This window comes from Marmota marmota, unplaced genomic scaffold (genome assembly GCF_001458135.2).
Source record: "Marmota marmota marmota unplaced genomic scaffold, marMar, whole genome shotgun sequence".
In the NCBI taxonomy this organism is placed as follows: domain Eukaryota; kingdom Metazoa; phylum Chordata; class Mammalia; order Rodentia; family Sciuridae; genus Marmota; species Marmota marmota.
The window spans coordinates 27,326,066-27,347,387 of NW_026000101.1; the positions used below are offsets into that span (position 1 = coordinate 27,326,066).

Sequence of the window (21,322 nt, forward strand, 5' to 3'; positions counted from 1 at the left end):
CTTTTTGTGGGATGGAGAGCAGTGGGCTGGAGGAAGCAAAATGTTGGTGGTCTTTTCCTGTTATGCATAAGTAGAAATTATCTTGTTTGGGTTTTTATTTTGCAATGTTGTTCCTTTTAATTGAAGATTCTTTGTGCTTCTGTTTATAACCTTGTCAGTGATCTGGTTCTCACATTCATTGCTGGGTAATGGGTCTGAAAGGTACAGTTGTAGTAGTTCTAAAAAAAATTTCACAGACCATGTTTTCTTCATGATCAGAACTAATCAACATGTTAACAGCACAGAGGTTTTCAAGGAAATGTGAAAGAACCTCACATTAAAAGTTGTGTATAACATTATGGAGAAAAAAATGTAAAAAGAGAAATGTAAAAGATGCTTAATACTTGGTTTGGTTTATTCCTTAATTCATAGTTGCCTCTAATCTTTTTTTGTCTTTTGCTTGCAATATTAAATGACATCTTGGATTTGCTTACTTTATTCTAATTTATGTGAAATTAAATAATAATAAATTAAAGTAATAACTCAAAAAAATGTTTTTATTATCAGATTCACCTTCACAATTTAGGATTGTTCAGATTTTCTATTTTCTCTTTTATCAGTGATTTTATTTCATCTCTACTGTCAAATTTACTGACATACATATTTTAATAATATTCATTGATTATCTTTTTAATTGTTCTAGCTTCCATAGTAAGTTCAACTTTTTCATTCCTGATATTAGAAATTCATGTTTTGTGCTCCTTTATTCATTTTTTCTTGATTAGCTTGGCAAGCTTGTTTTATTATTTTTTCAAAAATATAAGTTTTGTTTTTACTGATTATTCTTCATTTTTTGTTATCTAATCAATTTCTGATCATTTATTATGACATTGGTTCTATATACTTTTGCTCAGGTATGATTCTTCTAGAATGATATGGTAGCTTAGTTGGTTTCTAGTCTTTCCCTTTTTTTCCTGATGTATACATTTAAAGGGAATAAAACCTCTTCAAGCACTTTTGTTTAAAGGTATCTCCATAGTTTTGATTCACTTGTAGTTTCTTTATCACTCAATTTGAAATGTTCTAATTTCAATTGTTGTTGCTTTTTGCCTAAGTCAGTGATTGCTTTGGGAACTTTCTAGTTACCTTTTTGTTTTTGTTTTTGAGTTTTATTCAACAGTAATCAGAAACATATCTTGAATTATTTCAATTCTTAGAAATTTGCTGGGATTTACTTTTTGATACTGTGTACAATCAGTTTTAGAAAATATTTCATGAGTTCCTGAAAAGGATGTTTCTTGGTTTATATTTGGTACAGGTTCTGTGAGGATTTGATAATTATATTTGGTTTTTGTATTTTCTTACTTATTTTTGACTGCTTATTTTATCAGTTATTGAGAGAAGCACATTAAAATCTCCTATGTTCATGAATTTTTACATTTTTGTTTTGAGTTAAGTTTTGCTTTTCATCTAATCTAAAGCCCTACTATTTGATACACACAGAGTTAGAGTTCGGGCTTTTTTTTTTTTTTTTTTTTTAATCTTCCTCGTCTTCTACCATCCCCTTTATATGAGTTTATTTTTCTTTTTTTGTTATTGTAGATGGACAGAGTGCCTTTATTTTTTTATTTGTTTACTTTAATGTGGTGCTGAGGATCAAACCCAGTGCCTCATGCATGCTAGACAAGTGTTCTGCCACTGAGCTACAGCCCCAGCCCATTTCTTTTTTTTTCTTTTTTTGGTGGTGCTGGAGATTGAACCCAGGGCCTTGTGCATGTGAGGCAAGCTCTCTACCAACTGAGCTATATCCCCAGCCCTACCATCTCCTTTATCATTGAAAAAATGTCTCTCTTTATTTCATTTATTGCCTCAAGTGTTTTTATACTGCTGTTTTTATACTGTGTTTTATACTGCTATTTGCTACAGAGCCAAGAATATCCTTTGATTTTTTTATTTGTCAAATGTAAGTTTTTAATTAGGATTTTCAAATATATACCACAATGAAAATCATGAAACAGTATTGTGAACATTGTAGCAGTATAAATGTGTGTACTGATTCATCATAAAAAGATGGCATTGGGACCTGCTGAATACGATTTCTTTTTCATCATTTTAATTCCAATATTTTTGTCATCACTATATTTAGAGTTTCTTCCTTATATGTGGTATTTTGCTTTTGCTTTTTAAAATCAAGTATAATAATAAGACTTTTGTTTGGATATTTAAACTACTTTTATATTTGGTTATTGTTCCTACCACAATGCTTCTTCTGTTTAGGCCCCATTTATAGTCCATTTTTGTCTTGCCATAATTTTTTAGTGTTTAAATATTTTTATTCATCTGTTTGTCCCTTTGTCTAACTTACTAGAAATTCTTTGTTTTTGTTTTTCTATTTACTCATTCATCTGGGTAGTATAAAATGTATCCTGGTTTATTCGTTCTATGAAAACGATTACTTTGACCAATTCCTGGATAATGTCCTTGACATATTTAAACTTCTTTTATGACCTGTTGCCCACCATTTGTGTTGTCATGTATTTTAGTTATACATATTAAACATATAGTAATGTTTTAGAGATAAGTTATTTTGATTTACCGCCATGTGTTTAACATTTCCTATGTTGATTATTTCTCATTGAATTCCTATGTATTTCTTTTCTTTCCTGTTAAGGTCATTTTCTTCTGTCAGAATGTAACAAAATCCTTTTATTATTTCTTTTATTTCATGTCTGCTAAGCACACATTTTCTCAATTTTTGTTTATTTTGCTCTTATTTTCGAGGGCAGGTTTATCTAGTCCCTTTTTGGAGGTTGTCTTTCAGCAAACAAATTAGATGATATTACTAATACTCTCTCCCTTTCTTCTTCTAGTTCTACTTGTAGAAACAGCCCACCTGAAGGAAGTTTTTATTCTTGATAGTGGATATATATTTATCTAGTGTCACTTTCTTGTTGATCATAGAGACAAAATGAAAGAGACCAAATTATTGATGCTTTGGTCTTGTGGTAGATTAGATCCTAGAACCTGAGAGAGTTGGACTAATGGTTATCTTTCAGCAACCAGGTTCCTTGCTCCTCTTGTGCAAAAGAAGAAAGAAATTGGAATGCGGTTAGGAGTGTTGCTTCAGCAAGATGGCTCCACAAGGAAATGTAAGGATTGGCAGCCAACTGCTCTTCCCCTGATCCATTGTACACAACATTATAAGCTTTGGTTTTCTGAATGCATTTGTCTGAACATTGAGCCTATGTAGGTCATGCTTCCATTTGCATGACACGTTTTCTCTAATTCTGACAACTGCTCCCTTGTGGTGTCTCCTTGGACTGCTGGTTGTTGGTGTTATTTTGCCTCCATTGATTTCAGAAAAGGGTGGGAGCAATATATTGATTAAATTTTATCAAAACCTCACTCAGGAACTACTAGTCACTCTTTCTTCAATTATTATTGCAAAATTCCCAGGCATGTAATCCAGCGTAGCTCAACATAGGCTTTGTTATTAGCTTATGGTGACATTAAGCTATATCAATTATTCTGGCCAACAATTCAGAGGTTTTCCAAATTTTAATATAAATTCATTCTTAGTATGAATTTTCCGGAGAGAATTTAAAGTTCAAATAGTAAATGGCATATGTATGTTCTTAGAAATCACAGTCCAAGTCTTTAAAGTCCCAAATCAGATTTTCTTAAAATTTTGCTTTGAAATACCAAAGACATTAAACACAAAAATTCCCTCATGTCAGTTTCTTGTTCTGTTTTGTCTTAGCAGGAGGAACTTTGGAACAGTAGAGATGGTGTTGTGTATCCAGCTCCAGCACTAACATTATGAAGTTGGATTTCATTGCCTCTCTGATACACATAGAACTCAGCTGCTTTTGCAATTTTAACCTCATTGTTTGTGAGTCATATCGAGAAACAAATATAGCAAAATGTTTTTTCTCCAATGATTAACAAGCCTGCCTAGATGAAAACTGTATTTTCTCTATTACCAAATCCTTGACTCAGCTGGGTCAGTTTAGGTAAAAGCTACACCTGTAGATTTCAATATCATTTGCTGCAGACCACACACTCATGTCTTAACAACTTGAATCTTCCAACCATCCCACACTATTGTAAATAACCTCAGCTTACAAATGCTAGCAATGATTAGCTGTTGGTCATTCAATGTCAACATCCCACGGAACCAAGTTCACTGAAGGTGAGAGTCCTTATGTGTTCCCCAAATACAATTCAATCTCTTCCCTCTCTCCCTGCCCAGTACAAACTAGAGGACCAGATATGGGTATCTGAGGGTATAAATTATGCCAATTCTTTCTTTACCACTAGTAGAAATGGTGATAAAAGTATCACAGTTCACTGGGAGAAAATTATTTGTAGAACTTAGTTCAGAAAATGACTATGAAATGCTTTTGTCAGTGTCTCCCCATTGCTGGTCTATATTTTTGGACAAGTTACCTTGGGGAAAATTTGGTATTCCCAATCATTCTCTTATTTTGGTATTGGGTAGACAGGTCAGAGATTTAAACGTCATTGATTATGAACTGTTAATACATTATTGTTACAAAAACTGGAGCAATGGCTATTACTCATGAACCTGGCCACTCTCAGGAGATGCATAAGTGAAGGTTAGGCAAGAGGTTAGGAGCATTGCTCTAGGAAATTACCCATAGAAAAACATGAGAAAAAGGGAAATGGAAATTAGCTCTCAGAAATAAATTAAATATCTGACGACTAACTCCCCAAATTTACCACTTTAGCAAAAAGAAAAAAAAATTATTTGGAAAGTACATCAATTTCTTACGAAAATGATCCTTGTAATTCATACTTGTACAATAGCTATTGTTCGTACTTCTTAGGATGAGGTAGAATGCTTCTGATATTTTGCTGAGGAAGTGATGAGAAGAACTGAGCAGGATCATGGAAACCAGAGTTGTTTGGAGTAGACAATAGCAGGCTGAGGAATAGGTTGCAATAATGGCTGTTTTCAAGAAACATAGAGCACTTTATTATGTGGAGCTAGAAAAGGCAGAATTAGAATACAGTGATAGAAGATTCTAAGTATATTTAAATTGATTTTAGGACTTTTAAAAATTAGAACTTATAAAAGTAGAAATGGAACACTCACAAAATACTCATATTGTTTGATGTATGTGAGCAAAAGCTAGTTAATCAGTAAAATGAGAGAAGAGGATTTAGCAGGCGTAGGCCATTGGCTGAATCATGACAGTCTTCTGATTCTGACTGTGCTGGGTATTGCTTGGGCATTGCTCATGGAACATTGCCATAAAGCAACTTATCTGGTCTTTTACAGCCTCTTTATACCAACTCACTTGGGCTAGTTTTGGTTATAATCCTGAATGAAAATTTGGGCAGGCAGCAAGCCTTCTATGTTTACTTTGAGGAATGATGAGGATGCACAGAAACTTTAAGTTACAGAACAAAGTCCCAATCCCCTAATTAGGATGTTCTCTTCCACACTATAATTTGTCAACTCCAAATGTGATGTAAGTTTGAGGCATTTTCTTTTTTCCCCTCCTATCCTGGGCCTGTTGAAATGGGAAGGATGCCACTGTGGAAAGACGCCAGTACATTTCCTTGAGCTCACATTCTACCTGTCCTTCCTCATCTTATAAATCAAGATTTTTTTATACTTCTTAGGGATGAAAACCGGAAAGGTGATGAGCTAAAGAGAACTGAAATATTGTTATTTGACTGATAGATTTGTGGCCAACTAGTTTTGACACTTTTTGAATTGGGCACATCCCACAGGCACATTCTTTATCCAGTGTGAATTCTTATTTGCAGTAGTCTTTTGAGGATGATAAAATCATTTTCAGCTTCTTGCTCACTCCTTCCTCAGCCCCTGGGAATCTGGAGATGCATTTAACATCCCTCTTTTGATGTCTGTTTTCACCCTTTAAGTGCCTGGTGGGTAATATAGACAAGCCCATCAGCACCTTTCCCTCTGCTGGGTGTATAGGCCATGTCTGCAGGAGTCATTCATGGATCTTTTGTTTCAACAAATTCTGTGACTGCAGTTACTTATAAACCATAGCCCTTGAGCTTTTTAACACAATCTTATTAGGCCAGCCTCCCAACAAATAGTTCAATGATCTCCAAAAGTATAGGGAGCTCTCTACCTCAATTGTAGGCAGCACCCCTTCATCTACAAGGGATGGGTGGTTAGCAGAAATCCTCCCTTTCTAAAAAGAGTACCATGCATAATTCTTTGTAATTCCCACTCTTGGCCCTTTATAAACTGATTGCTAAGGGTTTCTTATATCAAGTATGTCATACATATTGTTTGCATACTTATTTTTGATAGTCTTACAGAGAAAGACTGTATTGCAAATATTTTTAATATGTGGTATTGATTGTCATAGGGCCACCGGCAAAATTTTAGTTTTGATATTCTGTTTTATAGTTGGCTGGAAAACATTTAATCAACATTGGATACATGGAGTTAACTGAAAGAAGTGTTGGGTTGAGGAAATATCTGCCAATAAAGAAAATGGCAGATTACCTAATACTACTGCAGACAAGTGACTTTCAAATAAATGGTGGGAGCAAGGTAGACAATAATTCCCTCATCCTAGCAAAGTTTCCCAACTTCCATTGACTTCTAATTGGTGACCCCAAACTATCTCAACTCAACGTGTTCAAAGAATTATGGCAATACTATCTTACCCTCAAGACACATGCTCCTTTTCCTGGTATCTGTGTCTTTGTTAAAAGCATCACCAACTGTTTAGCATGATGACTTGAAATTTGTAGAACAGAGATGAAAGGTTATTGGAGAAGACTCAGTCTTCTAGGATGTATCCCTGTGGATGCACTGGTGGCAAGTCTGTTAGTGTCAATCCTAGACTGAGAACATACAATTGCATGCTACATTGAGAGTTTCTTGTTGCCAGGTAACCAGATGCTACAGGATAATCAGCATTGTTTTTTTTTTTTTTTTGGTTTTTATTTTTATTTTTTTAACAGATCTAAGTCAGCAGCCAGTAGGGGGCAAAATGGTCTCCTTTATACATTATTGAAATTTTTTATCTCAACATTTTTTTTATAAATGTATGACATGCAAATATATGTGTATACAATGTGCTGGGGCAAAGTACATAAGAAAAAAAATCTACCCAGCTACAGACATATTTTCAATCTATGGAGAATGAAGCAGGAGAATAACATTATTTTCATTTTTATGAAGCCATGTGTAGGGTCAGTGGACTAATAAATGAAATCTGAATTATTCATCAGCCTGTATGTCATTCAGATCTTTAAAATCAATGCTGATGGAGTAGTAGAAATGTTTCAGTTCTCACCAAACCAATATAACTGTCTCATTCTTTCTTTCTCTTTCACTTTTAGCCATTTGCTTTTATTTGGGATCTTGGATTCTGGGTACATTTCCATACATTGTCCTAACAACCCTAACACACATTAATAATTTATGGGCCTGAAGTGTGGTAGGCATTTGTGAAGGAGCATTCCATACCCTGTAATCTCACAGTCATCCTGGATCTCTCATTCACTTTAGTTAACTTAGAGTCTAATTTATAAATTTTCTATTCTTGGAATATGTTAGACAGGGATGAGAAGAAAACAGATACTTTTTAGCAAACAGATATGCATATATGTACTGCCTCTATCTTGTTTTTAATACAAATCTATATGAAGAAAATGGAATTCTACCCAAGGGTAAGTTATTGATTGATTTTATTCCATTTCCTCCAGTTTTTGCTTCTGTCTTCACCCCTTCAGATGCATTTCTTTTGGACTTTTTAGAATTTCCTGCAGCAAATTCTCAGTACTTGCTAAGAAAATTTTGTCCTCAGGTTGCATTAGAACATGCCAAATTAAAAGGAATATTCAAGGTGGTGGAAAAATTTATTTCTGAGCAAATGAAATGTTATTTTATCTGTTAACTTTTTTTGAATGCTTGCTTTCAAAAACAACTACAAAAGAAACAAAAAAAACAACTTATAATTTATTGAATTACTGAGGATATAAGTAGAACAGTGGGAGATCCCTTATTACTGCATTCGCTTAGTGCTGTGGACTTGACTTCAAAATACCTCAGGTTAACAATGGTAACCAGCATTTATAGAGTATACACTCCATGTCAGGTATGTCTCAAGTATTTTAACCTATTGTACTTAATTTTCACAATGAAATGAGATAAAACCTATGCCTTTTTTTTTTTCCTCTTGCATATGAGGAGTTAGAGGCACAGAGTAGTTAAATAACCTGCCAGTGTCACACAGCTGCTAGAGGAGAAGCCAGATTCCAACTCAGTCTGTCTGGCTGTCAGGCTCTCACTAAAGACTGATATTTCTTCAGGCTTGGACATGGTGGTTCTCTGTGAATCATCTAATGATACAGAATCATTTCCTTTCCAATTAAATAATTTGTATTTTTTTTGTATTCTTCAGCATGTAAATTGGAATGCTTTCCAATTATGCTTCATTCTTTGTGTCTGAGGATGAGCAATATGCACATAAATGGCACTTTTGTGCAATCTTTAAAGACCTGGGATCTGTATTCATTGGGGATGGGATGTGGGAGTTTAAATGTTCAAAAGTTCCCCAGATTTGGAGGCAGTTGCTCTTCAGATGAGCCTCTGGAAACAACAAGTTTGGAGCAGATTTATGAAAGAATATGCCCATATCTAAACAATAACACATGAGATTTTGGCAAGGAACCAAATGGCACAGATGGATGTGGGTGGTAATTAGTTCAACTGGAGCTACCCTATAAAACGTTTCATCACACTGTTGGTTCCAAAGCAGTGTGGATTGTCCCTGGAGAGTAGCTGTGTTGACTGCCAATTTTCTAGTAGCTGAGCTCAGACACCAGGATGGTGTGCTGTTCACAATGGGCACTCCATAAATAAGATAATGGCAAAAATAAACACGGACCTAGCACTCACCCCCTGTAGACGCTTTAGGTGCATTAGCTCTGTGAATCCTCTCATCCTTCCTCTGTCAGATTACCGTCTGTGTCCATTTTTCTCATTAGGAAACTGAAAACAGAGATGCAAGGAATAAGTGAAAGAACTGGGATAAATTCGACTAATATGAGCTCCAAGAAAATGTTTCACCGATAACATGAAACACATCCCTGTGGTTGTCTTTCCTTTGCCAATCCAAAGGTGAAGATGGGGCCTTTATATTGTTACAGTTTTATCACATGATCTTCAAGATTTAAGAACTTCCTGTTCCTGACAGAGACTGCATTTTCTCCCTTTCTCTCCTGCCTTTCCCCCTCTCCTTCCTCCTCCCTCTTTTCTCCCTACCTCCTTTTTCCGTTTCCTTATTTCCTTCCTCTCTTCTTTCTCCCTTTCTTATATCAAAACACACCACATTACTCAAAAAATACGTGGAAGGGTGAAAGATTTCCTTCCTGAATACCTTAATATACTTAAAAATGTTACTTAGTGTAAACACAGCAAGCTAAATCCTAGCAGATACTTTTAAATCAGTGCTTGACACCGTGTCGTCATTTTTACTGGGCAAATAAGAAAGAGCTATGATGTTCTGTGCTTTGATACCTGGGTACCTCCTCAGATGATTCAAGGCTGGAGAAAGTGTTGGGACTTGGTAACTATTTCCACTTGCCTGAAGGCTTTGAAAGAGATCCACCTATTGTGTTTTTAGTATTGTAAAGGAAATAATGACTGGCATATACATTTATTTACTGGTTTATAGAAAAATGATAAAAATATTCTCTTGAGCATCCCAAAATTTTGGATTTCTTAAACCTCATAGGAATAAAATCTTGTAACACTGGCTGAGCTCTACATCGAGATCTCTCCAAGTGTGGCACTTCCATGATCCTCCCCAGCAAGGATGTGACTATCATCTTTGTATAGTTCCTTAAATATCTTAATTGAAAACCCTGACCATTTCTCATGCAGGCCAGTGAGTCTGAAATTTTAGTAATACATGTGTCTTCTTTTAGGAAAAAAAAATCTAAGAAACTACAAATGCTTATTTTAAAATCATTTAAAATCATATTATTTAACATTAAGCATAAATCCCTTGTACTTATACTTCCTAGTTAATCCTTAAATTAAATTTAGAAATTAAACATAAACAAAATAGCAAAACCATGGCTTTCAAGGTAACAGCATTTATTTATTGTCATATATTTTTCTACCTAAGCCTAGATGCCTAAGTTAGAATGAAGTTTAATGACTGGTTAAGTTCCTCATTTTATTTCCAACTCAATTCTCGACTCTAAATGTAATAAACCATCATTTATATCATTGTTCTTATCATCACCTTAGAAATTATTTTAATAAATTTATCAGTTTCATGGCATATCACATAGTTTATTAATAATCAAGACATAATGAAAAGTTCCTTCATTGAATATTGATAACTTTTTAATTGAGGTATATGATGATAGGAATTATACCTTTGGTACACATATTTAAACATAGTACTATTGTATTCGGTGAAAATCAAATATTCTAAGTACTTTTTCTCATTTGAATAATGGCAATATGTTTTTTACATTCACACTATTTTTGTATTGGGTTTTACTTGGCACAAACTCACCATTTAAAAATTAATCTTTATTCTTTTGTTTGCTCTCAACAATTAAAATAATGCATAGTTAGTTTTTTCTCTATTGTAGCCTTCTCATGATAACCAATCTGACTTATTTTATTAAAAAAATGAGAGATGAAAGACTTATTATATGAAAAAATATTTTTCACTTACAAATTATAACAGCAAAAGAGAATTTTGTTTTATTACTTGTAAAAGAAACACATGAATACGAGTTTGTACCTGGAACTATTGTCATTTTGACACCAGAAATATAAATTTAAAAGCAGGATGCCAGGGTACTAATTTGTTAGATGCTTGTCCTTCGTAGGCTTTAAAAACTAGTAAAAAATAAAAAGATTTTCTCTTTTAAATATTTCTTAGAGATCTAAGAACTTATCCATTTTTAAAAATCTAGTCTGATTTGAGCGACTCTGACCACCTTGTCTCCTTTATTGCAACTTTAGATTTATTAAATTTACCTTTTAAAAGAATCTACTTTTAGGTTAAAACCTAAAATTTATATCTGTTCTAATTTTATTGCCCTGTTGAGAATCCTTAGAGCACTTATTTTACTTAAAACATAAATTTCAAATTCTTTGCATGATGCAAAAGAGCATGTTTTGTGGTTCCCTCTTTCTCCTCATGTCCACTCATTCCTTTTTGAGGGACTTCATATTCTTTTCTTCAAATGCATGCTGCCTTCTCAGAACTCCATTCCTTCAAAAATTCTAGTGTTTCTACCTTAAATGTCCTTTTCTTTCTCAAACCTCCCCTTCCTGCTCTTCATCTTTTGATACTTTTCTCTTTAAAATTATTTTCTGTCCCTGCCACAGTATTTTCTTTGAGAAGTCTTTTTAAGGCAATCTCTGTGTTCTTATTGTAGCCTGGACATGCTACCTCCTTGCATGTATCAGACCATATTACCTTTGCATTTGTGTCATTCTGCATGCACAGCCACAGAGTTTAAGAATATTTATCAGGTCAGTGTTTAGAAAGGCATGGCATTAGCCCTTCCCAACCACCAAAGAAACTCTGTAATAAGGGGGATTTGATAATTGATAACTACCTCTTAATTTTCTGCCTTTGTATGCCTTAATCTTCCATTTTGCCTTAATATGTCTATCTGTAACAGATGTTTTGGTATGCAGATGCACTTCAGTTCAAAATCATTACAAAATTCTTCTGCAATTCCCCACTGACCTAACATTTGTTTACTCACATCTACTTGCTGCATAGGATTGATTTAATGATTAAGTGAGATGATATACAAGAGTTTTTATTAAATATTCAATACAATTTAGCTATAATTAATAGTAAAATATTCATATATAAATGAGAAATCAAAGAAAAATTACTTAGATAGCCAATCCTGACTTAAGATGAAAAATAAGACCAACATATCAAATGCTGCAGGAAGATCATTTTTCCCTTTGCAGTTTTTTCAATTCTGCTCTTAATGACATTTGGAAAAACAGGCCATGGGTTTATTTTACATGACTAAATTGATCACATCTCCTGCATCTATGCCAATTTCCCATGATTTTGTTTTTCCATAAAGAAATAGTCTCTAGTATCAACATTTAGAAGTAATCAATGCCAAAATCCTCTATAAAACTTTATTTGATAAATTTAAAAGACAACTGTAGTGGTTTATGCCACCAAATATATTTTCTGCCTTTTTCTGAAGAAGTAAGGTAAATGTAGAATACATTTTGTAAATTTTTTTTTGTTTTTTCCCTCTTATATCAAGAAGGTGCCATTTGAAATCTTGGATGAATCATGTGTCATTGCTGAATGGCAAGATAATGGTCTTATGTTAGTAAAAAGAGAGATATAAATGATGTGTTGCAAAGTAATAACAAAAGATTGCTTAACAGGTATGTGAAAATGGCACTAATGCTTACAGATGAAAACGTACCATGACAGCAATCTGTTAGGATGTGGTGCTACTTGAGGAATGCACATATGCTCCTTCAGTGATGTTTTAATTCTCTATGAACACTGTATGCCTATGAGTTTGTGTAGGATTTGTAAACAGGGAATAATAATAGTTTCTGATCATTCTAATATAGAGTTTATATGAGTTAATACTCATTATCTCATTTATTTCATATAAAAACTGTGCTCTTGGTATCCAGGAAAAGGAGGTAGAATGTGAGAGACCAAGTTATGTGTTCAGGGTCACATAGGTAAATGATGGGTGGATTTATCTCATCGAACTCTGTTTTTTTTTTTTTTTCCAATATATAACAATCTGTTTTTAACCATAGAATAATCTGTTCTCCATAAACATACATTTGGAGTAAACTTATATCTGCACTGAGTCACATTTTTACATTTTTCAAATATTAATATAAAGCATTTTTTTTTCTCTCAGAAAGATTTGCAATGTGATTTTCCTGATGACCAGGTTGCTTTGTTCTTTCAAAAGAATATTATTGGGAGACAGGACACAGCAATTTTCTATGCTATGCCTTTGGGTTTATAACATAATACTCAGATGAGCTTAATGTTCTATAAATGTGCTTTTTGGTGGACAAAAGTGATGAAACCATTGTATGGCTATATTAGACATAACAGTGGCTTTTTATTTGTCCAAAGGAAACCATATATTGATTTTTTCATTTTTTAAAGATATTTATTTTCTATTTCAATTTTTATTTTTATGTTATAAGGGAACTTGATAAATATCTACTCATGTATGTTATATGCAATATATTCACCTAGCCTTTTGGAACTTTATAAGGTTGTCTAAAGTCAATAGGTTTATAGTCTGATAAAATATTCTGATTCATAAACTATATAATACTAAGTCAGATGAGATAAGATTATTTACATTGTTCTATTGACACTCTACAAAATTAAAACCACTGTATCACAACTTATTGAAGACTTATAAGGCACTTGTTCATTTTTGTTCCTTATATGAAAACCTAATAGTATACTATATTTGGACACATTAAGACAATTTGAGTTCAATGTTAATGCAAAGAGAAAGTTTACTTAACACTGAAGTCATGCTCAATATGTAATTTATGTTGAGTTTCTGTTCACATGAAATATTAAGTCAAGATTTTTCAAAACTTTTGCACATATTTGGGTTTTTATACTAATATAGTTTTGCATACTTTGTCCGTCCAGCTATTCATCATTCTATCATCTATGTATTATTTTGAATGTTATCTTAAGGTTATAACATGCTTATGATATTAATCTCTGTGGTTTGGTTTTGATGGTAATGATAACAGAAAAAGGAACAAAAGATTAACTGAAATTTTCCTTGCAAAAATCATATGACTGCACTTGGAGAAGAGAAATTAGTAGATTATGGATAAATGGGCATTATTTATCAAGATTTATAGAATCCTTGGTTAATTTCTCCATGCTGTGTGCTTTCCTTCCCCTCGTCCCCCTCCTTCACCTCTTCTTCTTCCTCCTCTTCTTCTCTTTCTCCTTCCTTCTTACTTTTTTTTTTTTTTAAAAAAAGGAAAAAGTTTTATTGTTTTTCTAGCAAAAGAGAAACACAGCCGACCCCTGTCCCAAAGGCTGTGATTCTGCCCATCAGCAGAAACAGGGAGCTTTTAAAGAGGTGACTCAAAGTCTACATTCCACATATTCTCTGTTGGAGTTGCAATTCATTTGTTAATTTGGGAGATAGTCATTTCTGAGATCTTCTGGTAACATCCCCCAAGTGTGGGTTACTTCATTCCTCTGGTAGATGTGTTTCAAGGACAGATAAATCTGCCTAAAATGGGGGAGAAAGGTAATTCTGTTTCCCCTGAGATTAGGAATGGGGAGAAATTAGGAGCAGGGAGAGAGAAAGAGAAAGAAACATGACTATTTTTAAAATAAGTTATATCCATGTATGTATATATCAAAATGGATTCTACTGTCATGTATAACTAAAAAGAACAAATAAAAATTTTAAAAAAATTAGTTGCAGTGGTAGAGCAGCTAGGGCTATGTTCAAAGCATATAGTGGACTACTATTACATTTCCCCACTGTCAATTTCTACATTCTATTTCTATGGAAAAATGGGCAAAAATATCCCAAGCTGCTTCCTGCTAAAGGAGGGCAAGTTGGGGGATGTAACCAGGAACCCAAAATCTTTGTTCTCTGTGGGGCATGGACAGGTAAGGGTATATAGCATCAGAGCAGTGTAGAGGTCCACAGTGGTAGATTGCGTGTGACTGAACATTACATCCATAGGGCAGTGACCATACAGACAGCCAGAGTTGTCATGATTTTTCTGAATTCCATTCAGGAAGAGAACTCAGGAGTTCCCTGAGGCAAAAGGAGCTTGGTAGCTGCTGGGATAGTCCCTCAGTCCCTCCCTTTCCTTATAGGACTAGGTCCTCTGGTTCTACTTGAAGCAAACTTACCTGTCTCTGAACTCTCCAGCAATTGGTTTTCAATAAATTTGCCAGTTACCTTACATCCTCAGCATGGAAGTGGGGTTCCTTGGAGTGCCAGGCCTACCCAAGAAAGCTGGAGCTGGGGCTGCTCTTGGGTCCCATCTGGGGTGCCAAATTTGTCATGGAAAGCTCAGTCCTTGTCCCCAGTGCCAATTCAGTAATGAGGATGCAATTTTTAGAAAAAGGAAAAAAAAAGTTTTGTTGCTTTGCCAGCGAAGGCAGAACATAGGGGACTCCTGTCCCAAAGGCTGTGATACATCCCTTCTTCCTTTCTTCCTTCCTTCCTTTCTTTTTTGTCATACTGGGGATTGAATTCAGGGTGCTATACCACTAAGCTATATCTCCAACCTGTTTTATTTTTGATTTTGAGAAAGGCTCTCACTAAATTTCCCAGACTGGCTTCAAATTTGTGATCTCCTGCCTCACTGTCCTGAGTGGATGGGATTACAGACATGTGCCACCATGCCCAGCCCACCTATATTTTTCTAAGGGAAAGAAGCCTGACTGAATAAAAGCAATTTTCTGTTGACAGGCTGTCAAGGCAAAGAAACAAAACTGTGCAGAGTGGTATGATACTGCTGAGTCAGCCACCCTGTGATTGTGTTGAGGAAGGGTGGATGGTGGGAAGATGTCAAGGATTCCATGGGTGGTGAATGACAAGTAGGTACAAACTGAGTTTTAAAAACTAATTTTAATGGCAGAGATACAGAAAAGAGTGTTTTATGCACAGAAAATAAGCATACCCTATGACATGGATATTGTGTTAAGGGAGAAAAACAGCAATTATATTTGACTTCTGAACTTTCTATGTGTTTGTAGATAGAGAAAAATTTTAATCCATTAGATAAAAATTGGACTTGTATCCTATAGTCTCAAATAATATACCAAGAAGAAACATAATTTAGTAGGATTCTTTTTCCATAATCCCCAGAAGAATTCTTACCAGGTTGTTTTATCGGAAGTGGGATAGGCAGTGGATATGGAAAATCATTCTTCCTATTACAAAGACAATCATCACTTTTAAAATTTTTAATTTAAAACTTTTAATCATCACTTTTAAAACTTTTATTGGTCTACTTTTAAAGTAAAATATTCTAAGATGTGTATTTTTTTTTTTTTGTATTGGGTTTTGAACTCAGTGATGCATTACCATGGAGCTGTATCACCAGTCCTTTTAATTTTTTAAGACAGGGTCTCCCTAAGTTGTTAAGGGCCTCAATAAGTTGCTGAGGCTGGCCTCCAACTTTCAATCCTTTTGCCTCAGTTTTCTGAGTCTCCAGGATTATGGATGTGAGTCACTATGCACAGTTCCAGGAATGTTGTTTAAGTAATTAAATGGATGGGCTGCCTAAAGCTACAGTATTCTAATCTGTATCTTTATTGGTTGGGTAACACCTCTCTCTGATAGACAATGAAGCCAAATTGAAATCCAGATTTTACCATTCCCTGTTAAATCTTAAGTTGTTCATGTCTCTGAACCTCAGTGTCTTCATATGTAATTTGAAGGAATGATGGATATGTTTTTGCACTCTTGTTTTCAGAACAAAATGAGGGTTCTCTTATAATGCATTGGACTGGTGGTACTTGATAAATGTAGTTGCTATTTCATCTGGGAAATGAGTTTTTAATTTTAGATCATTCATTTATGTGTATTCACGTCAGTAGATATATAGGTGAAAGTAAGTGAGTTATACAATGTCATATATCCATCAAAGTTTTGCCCATCAAGTCTTAAAAACATTTGTATTACAACACATACTAGGAGATGAGTAGTGACAAAACTAATCTATGGGCCATCTTTTTCAAAATTTTAGGATATTGATATCCCCACCACTTGTGTTTGCATATCTAAAACATTTCAGTAAATTCACTCTATAGCTTTTTACTTCAATGCATAAATAATAGATTTGCCTTTTAAAAAATGAACAGAATCTGACAAATAATAAATGAAAATAAATAAAATAAATAATAAGAAAATGAATACAACTAAGTTCTATGATCAGATGATTTAATTGAAAAAAGTTTGCATTATGTATCATTCACATTTAAGACTGTGTAAAATGCTAGTTGTCAATACACTTCTGGGCCCACCATTGACCCACCATTTCTACTTGGTATTTGGGTGATGATAAGAGACTGGCAGTCATGAAAATGTGCACTCAGATCTCCTGCAGGAGGTTGATTGATTGATATTCCCAACCACTACCCCTCTGGATGCACCACTATGTCACTTTGAGGCCATGCTTCCTGAGGGCTGTTCTTAAAGACTGAGAATGGTAGGGGAATTAAGGCAGGTCCATTCTGGCAAGACAATAGGTTTGTTCTTCTGATAAAGATCTTTAGCTAGCAGACCTTAAATCCTCTGGCTGAAACTTTCTAGCACCAGTGGAATCCTACTAGGTCCTCTTGCCTCCTTTTTCTCTTTCTTATAGTCAGATCTTCAGGGCCCTCTGAAGTCTCCCCTAACTTCTTCTGCTCTCTCTGCCAATAAATCTCCTGAAATTCTAGTCTCTTCTTGATGGGTAAACTAATCTCTTTTAGTTTCTCATCTGCATTTTTAACATAAATAATACCTCACCTGCCTGTCTTACCAGGCTATCAGGAACAAATATTAGAATATGCAATAAAAGCACTGAAAATTATAAATCATTATAAACTACTTTCATAAATTATTTTCTCTAGCAACTTTGGTCCTGTAATCAATTTTCTTTTTTCTTTCTCATGGCTAAGAACTTTTTTTTTTTGGCACTAGTTATTGTAAGAAAGTTCAGTCTCAATTCACTGTTTCTATATGTTGAAATAATATTAGACCCAATCTTGCTATACTCTGAGATTCTATTCATGACAGAGAAAAATTCATCATAAAGCAGGCATGTCTTGGAAACCATCCAAGGAAGGGTATTAACTACTTAAATTTCAAAATGACCTTATAAATAAACCTTCCTGGAAGTTGTCCTCACAGTATGAAATCCAACAATAGAGCAATACTAAGCATTATAATAATTTAGGGAAATTGCATAATATGTGCATTTATTGTAGGAAACAACTATGGAAGAAGTAGGGGAAGAAAAAACCCTCACTTCATCACACTCCCAATAATATTGGTACATCGTATAAATTTCACAAATTAATCCATTTTAGAAAACAGCCTATTTTCCAGGCTTCTTACAGGGCTGAGATGAGGCAAGAAGCAGAAAGGCCAATGTTGACTTTGGGAGAATAACATTAATTTAGTTCTCATAGTGTTTGTCTGAATGCACAACCTGCATTAAGTATCACTATTATATACACCTATAGTAGCACAGAAAACAGGATTTGTGGCAAAGCACCTGTGTTTATTCTAAGTCTTAATTTTATGAGCAACCTTGGGTGAATCACTCGATTGCTCTTCATTTTAGATATCTTTTGAGTTGGGTATATACCTTCCTCAATTAATGATAGTATTTTCTATCTTTCATAGAATAATGGTACTGTTTAATTACAAATTTATGAAAGCATCAGGAAAAGCATTTTAGTATTCATAATCAAACGTCCCTAATTTTTAGATTCTTCCACTTAAGAGGAGGCCTAAAAAGATGGCCACTATTTCAATAGTGGAACAGATTATCATAGTGTAGAAAAGATGGTCTGGAGTTAAACGTGCCCTAAATGAAGTCAAGGGTCTCACATTTTCTAATGAATTGGCCTGGTTATTTGACTTGTTTGAGGTTTTAGGTAATATTAACTCCTTTTTCAGACTTTGTGGGAAGGTTTCAATAAGATAATTCATAAAAACACATAGTAATGCAAACAGTTTTCATCCCTTTCAATTAAACATCAATGCAGAACTTTTATGGATACTTGCTCATCTGAAGCCCAGTCTTCCAGATGTTTGTATCACATTGAAAGAGCCCTCAGAGGGTCCTGCCCCACCTGTACAGGCCTGTTACAGATCCAGGTCCATCTACAGAAAGCAAAAATCTCTCTCAAAAAGAAAGATGAATCCTTCAAGTTTATACTCACCACCAGTGCTATGTTCTTCAATACCTTTATCAAAAAATGTGCATAGCTTTTTCAGTGCCTTCTGCGCAGAAAAGAATGGTGAACAAAGTATTTCATATCATGGTAGGAATTGACTACTTTTGGTTTTCCTTCATTATATGAAGAATCCCAAAGTAAAGAGAGAATTAAATATAGTTACTATTTAAAATTATATGAATGAGTTACTTGTACTTCAGCAGAAGAATGTTCTAGCTCTGGAAAATGTGGGAACAGAATCGAAACTGGGAGTCGATAGGGACTATCTACAGAACTGCTAAGCAAAACTTAGAGCACAGCAGGAAGGCAAATGATTGAGCTTCAAGAGATACAGTTAAAAGTCTAAGAATGGGAATTTGCCTCAGCTCCTGAAAAATGAGTAAGATGAAGTACAAAAATCACAAAATATCATTTCAATTTGAGCTACTCAGTATAATCATGATATATATAGAAAAAAAACATGAACATGATAAATTAAAGGAATTTCTACATCAACTTGTTATGACCAAGATGAATAAAAAATATCCACGAATGTTTTAAATTATATGGGGGAAGCTAATGGAAAAAGAGGATCCCAGAGAATGGGTAAGATGGAGGCCAGGAAAGGAGATGAAATGTATAAAATTTTCGATGATTTTAAGCATTGTCAGAAACCAATCCTAATGGAACATGCTAAACTCAAGAAGGTTCTTCAGCAAATGAAATAGGTAATGATTTCTCTTCTTTCTCCCCAAAAGAAGGAACTTAGAGAAAGAGATGATGAAAGTGCTGGAACTGTTACCTCTGATGTTGAAGATACTGGAGGACTAACCAGATAGTATGTGGGACCTTTCCTGTGAAACTATGAGAGAGCGCTTATATATGGCATCAGCAAACAGTGGAGGACTTTGAAAAGTCATGTAGAAAAAACTTGATAACCAAGTTTCAAAGGTATACTTGGAAGGCTTAAATGATGAAGATGTGATATCACATCTTGATATTGAACTTGAACAGGAAACTGAGAAACTGAAGTTAGAAATTATTCCGCAATATCAAGAAATAATTAAAACTTAGCAGCCACTGACTACTGCTTGTGATGCATATTCCACTTCACTATGACCAGACTTGTTTGTTGGAAGAAAAGAAACACCTCAAAGAACAATGATCTCTTTTTTAGGGAGAGAAAGAGAACAGAGGAAAGAAAAAGAATTTTGAGAGAGAAAGACGAAGCTGTACAGAAGCTTCTGTATATATATCTAGGATTACAGTGAAGGAAGAAAAAAAAAACAATTTGGGTAAAGCAGAAGTTTTTAAAATAGATCTACCTTTGACCACCAGAACTCAGAAAATGGGAAACTTTTCAGTGTCTTCTCAGGCAGTTCTGATTGGGACAGTCTTATAGTACACTCAAGACCACAGCGAAAGAAGCCTCACAGTGTGTCTAATCAGTCTCCAATTTGTACATCGAAAAGGACTCAAACCCTTCCTGCTTTCCCTTCTACTTCAGACTTACGAAGTAGACACATTTCTGTTTGTCTGAACACAGTTCAATCAATGCACTTAATATAACTCCAGAAGAAACTAAACCAAATCAGGTTGGAAGAGAATGTACAAATCTGAAATGGAGCATGGCGTCAAGACCCAGGTGACAGGAACGTGCTCCTTGCCCTATACAAATTCTCATATAGAAAAAGATGACTTATCTTAGACATGAGGAAGGAAATTTTTTCATTAACATGTTTATGAAACTCACATCTAAGTTGAAACTTAGGGTATGTCATAAAGTCAGTCATCTCTAATAATTCCAGATGGTCTGAGTTGTTTGTTTGGACTTCCCTATCTTCTCCCAAAGATCTGAAATGCTATGTCTATGTAAAAAGTTGTAAGACCTTTGCATATCTATTTTTAGTAACAGAAACATCTGGTTCTGTGAATAAAGGATGATATAGATGTTTGGATGGAAAAAAAAGCATTAGAATGAGTTTCCTCTGCATAGGTATTAAAAATAGCACTTTTAGGAAAATGATTATTGTAAATGTTTACTTTTTGTCCCTAATATAGTTGGCACTGGAAGTGTATGTAGCCTTTACTTGGATATATACTATAGATTTTAAACAAAGCAACTCCTATATTTATTATATTTAGTGTGGTTTTGGAATTATCTCTTTCATATATTTGAAATGAAATGTGTGTACATTTTGTAAAGAGATGTACATAATTATGTTAAGAGGCTTTAATGGGCTGGGGCTATAGCTCAGTAGCAGAGCACTTGCCTAGCATGTGTGAGGAGGCACTGGGTTCCATCCTTAGCACCACATAAAAAAATAAAATAAAGGCACACTGTCCATCTACAACTATTAAAAATTTTAAAAAGAGGCTTT

General features: G+C 34.4%; 1 pseudogene; it reads left to right on the forward strand.

The window, feature by feature from the left end:
- Positions 1-14,655: 14,655 nt before the first annotated feature.
- LOC107147665 lies at positions 14,656-20,649 on the forward strand (annotated as a pseudogene).
- Positions 20,650-21,322: the final 673 nt, after the last annotated feature.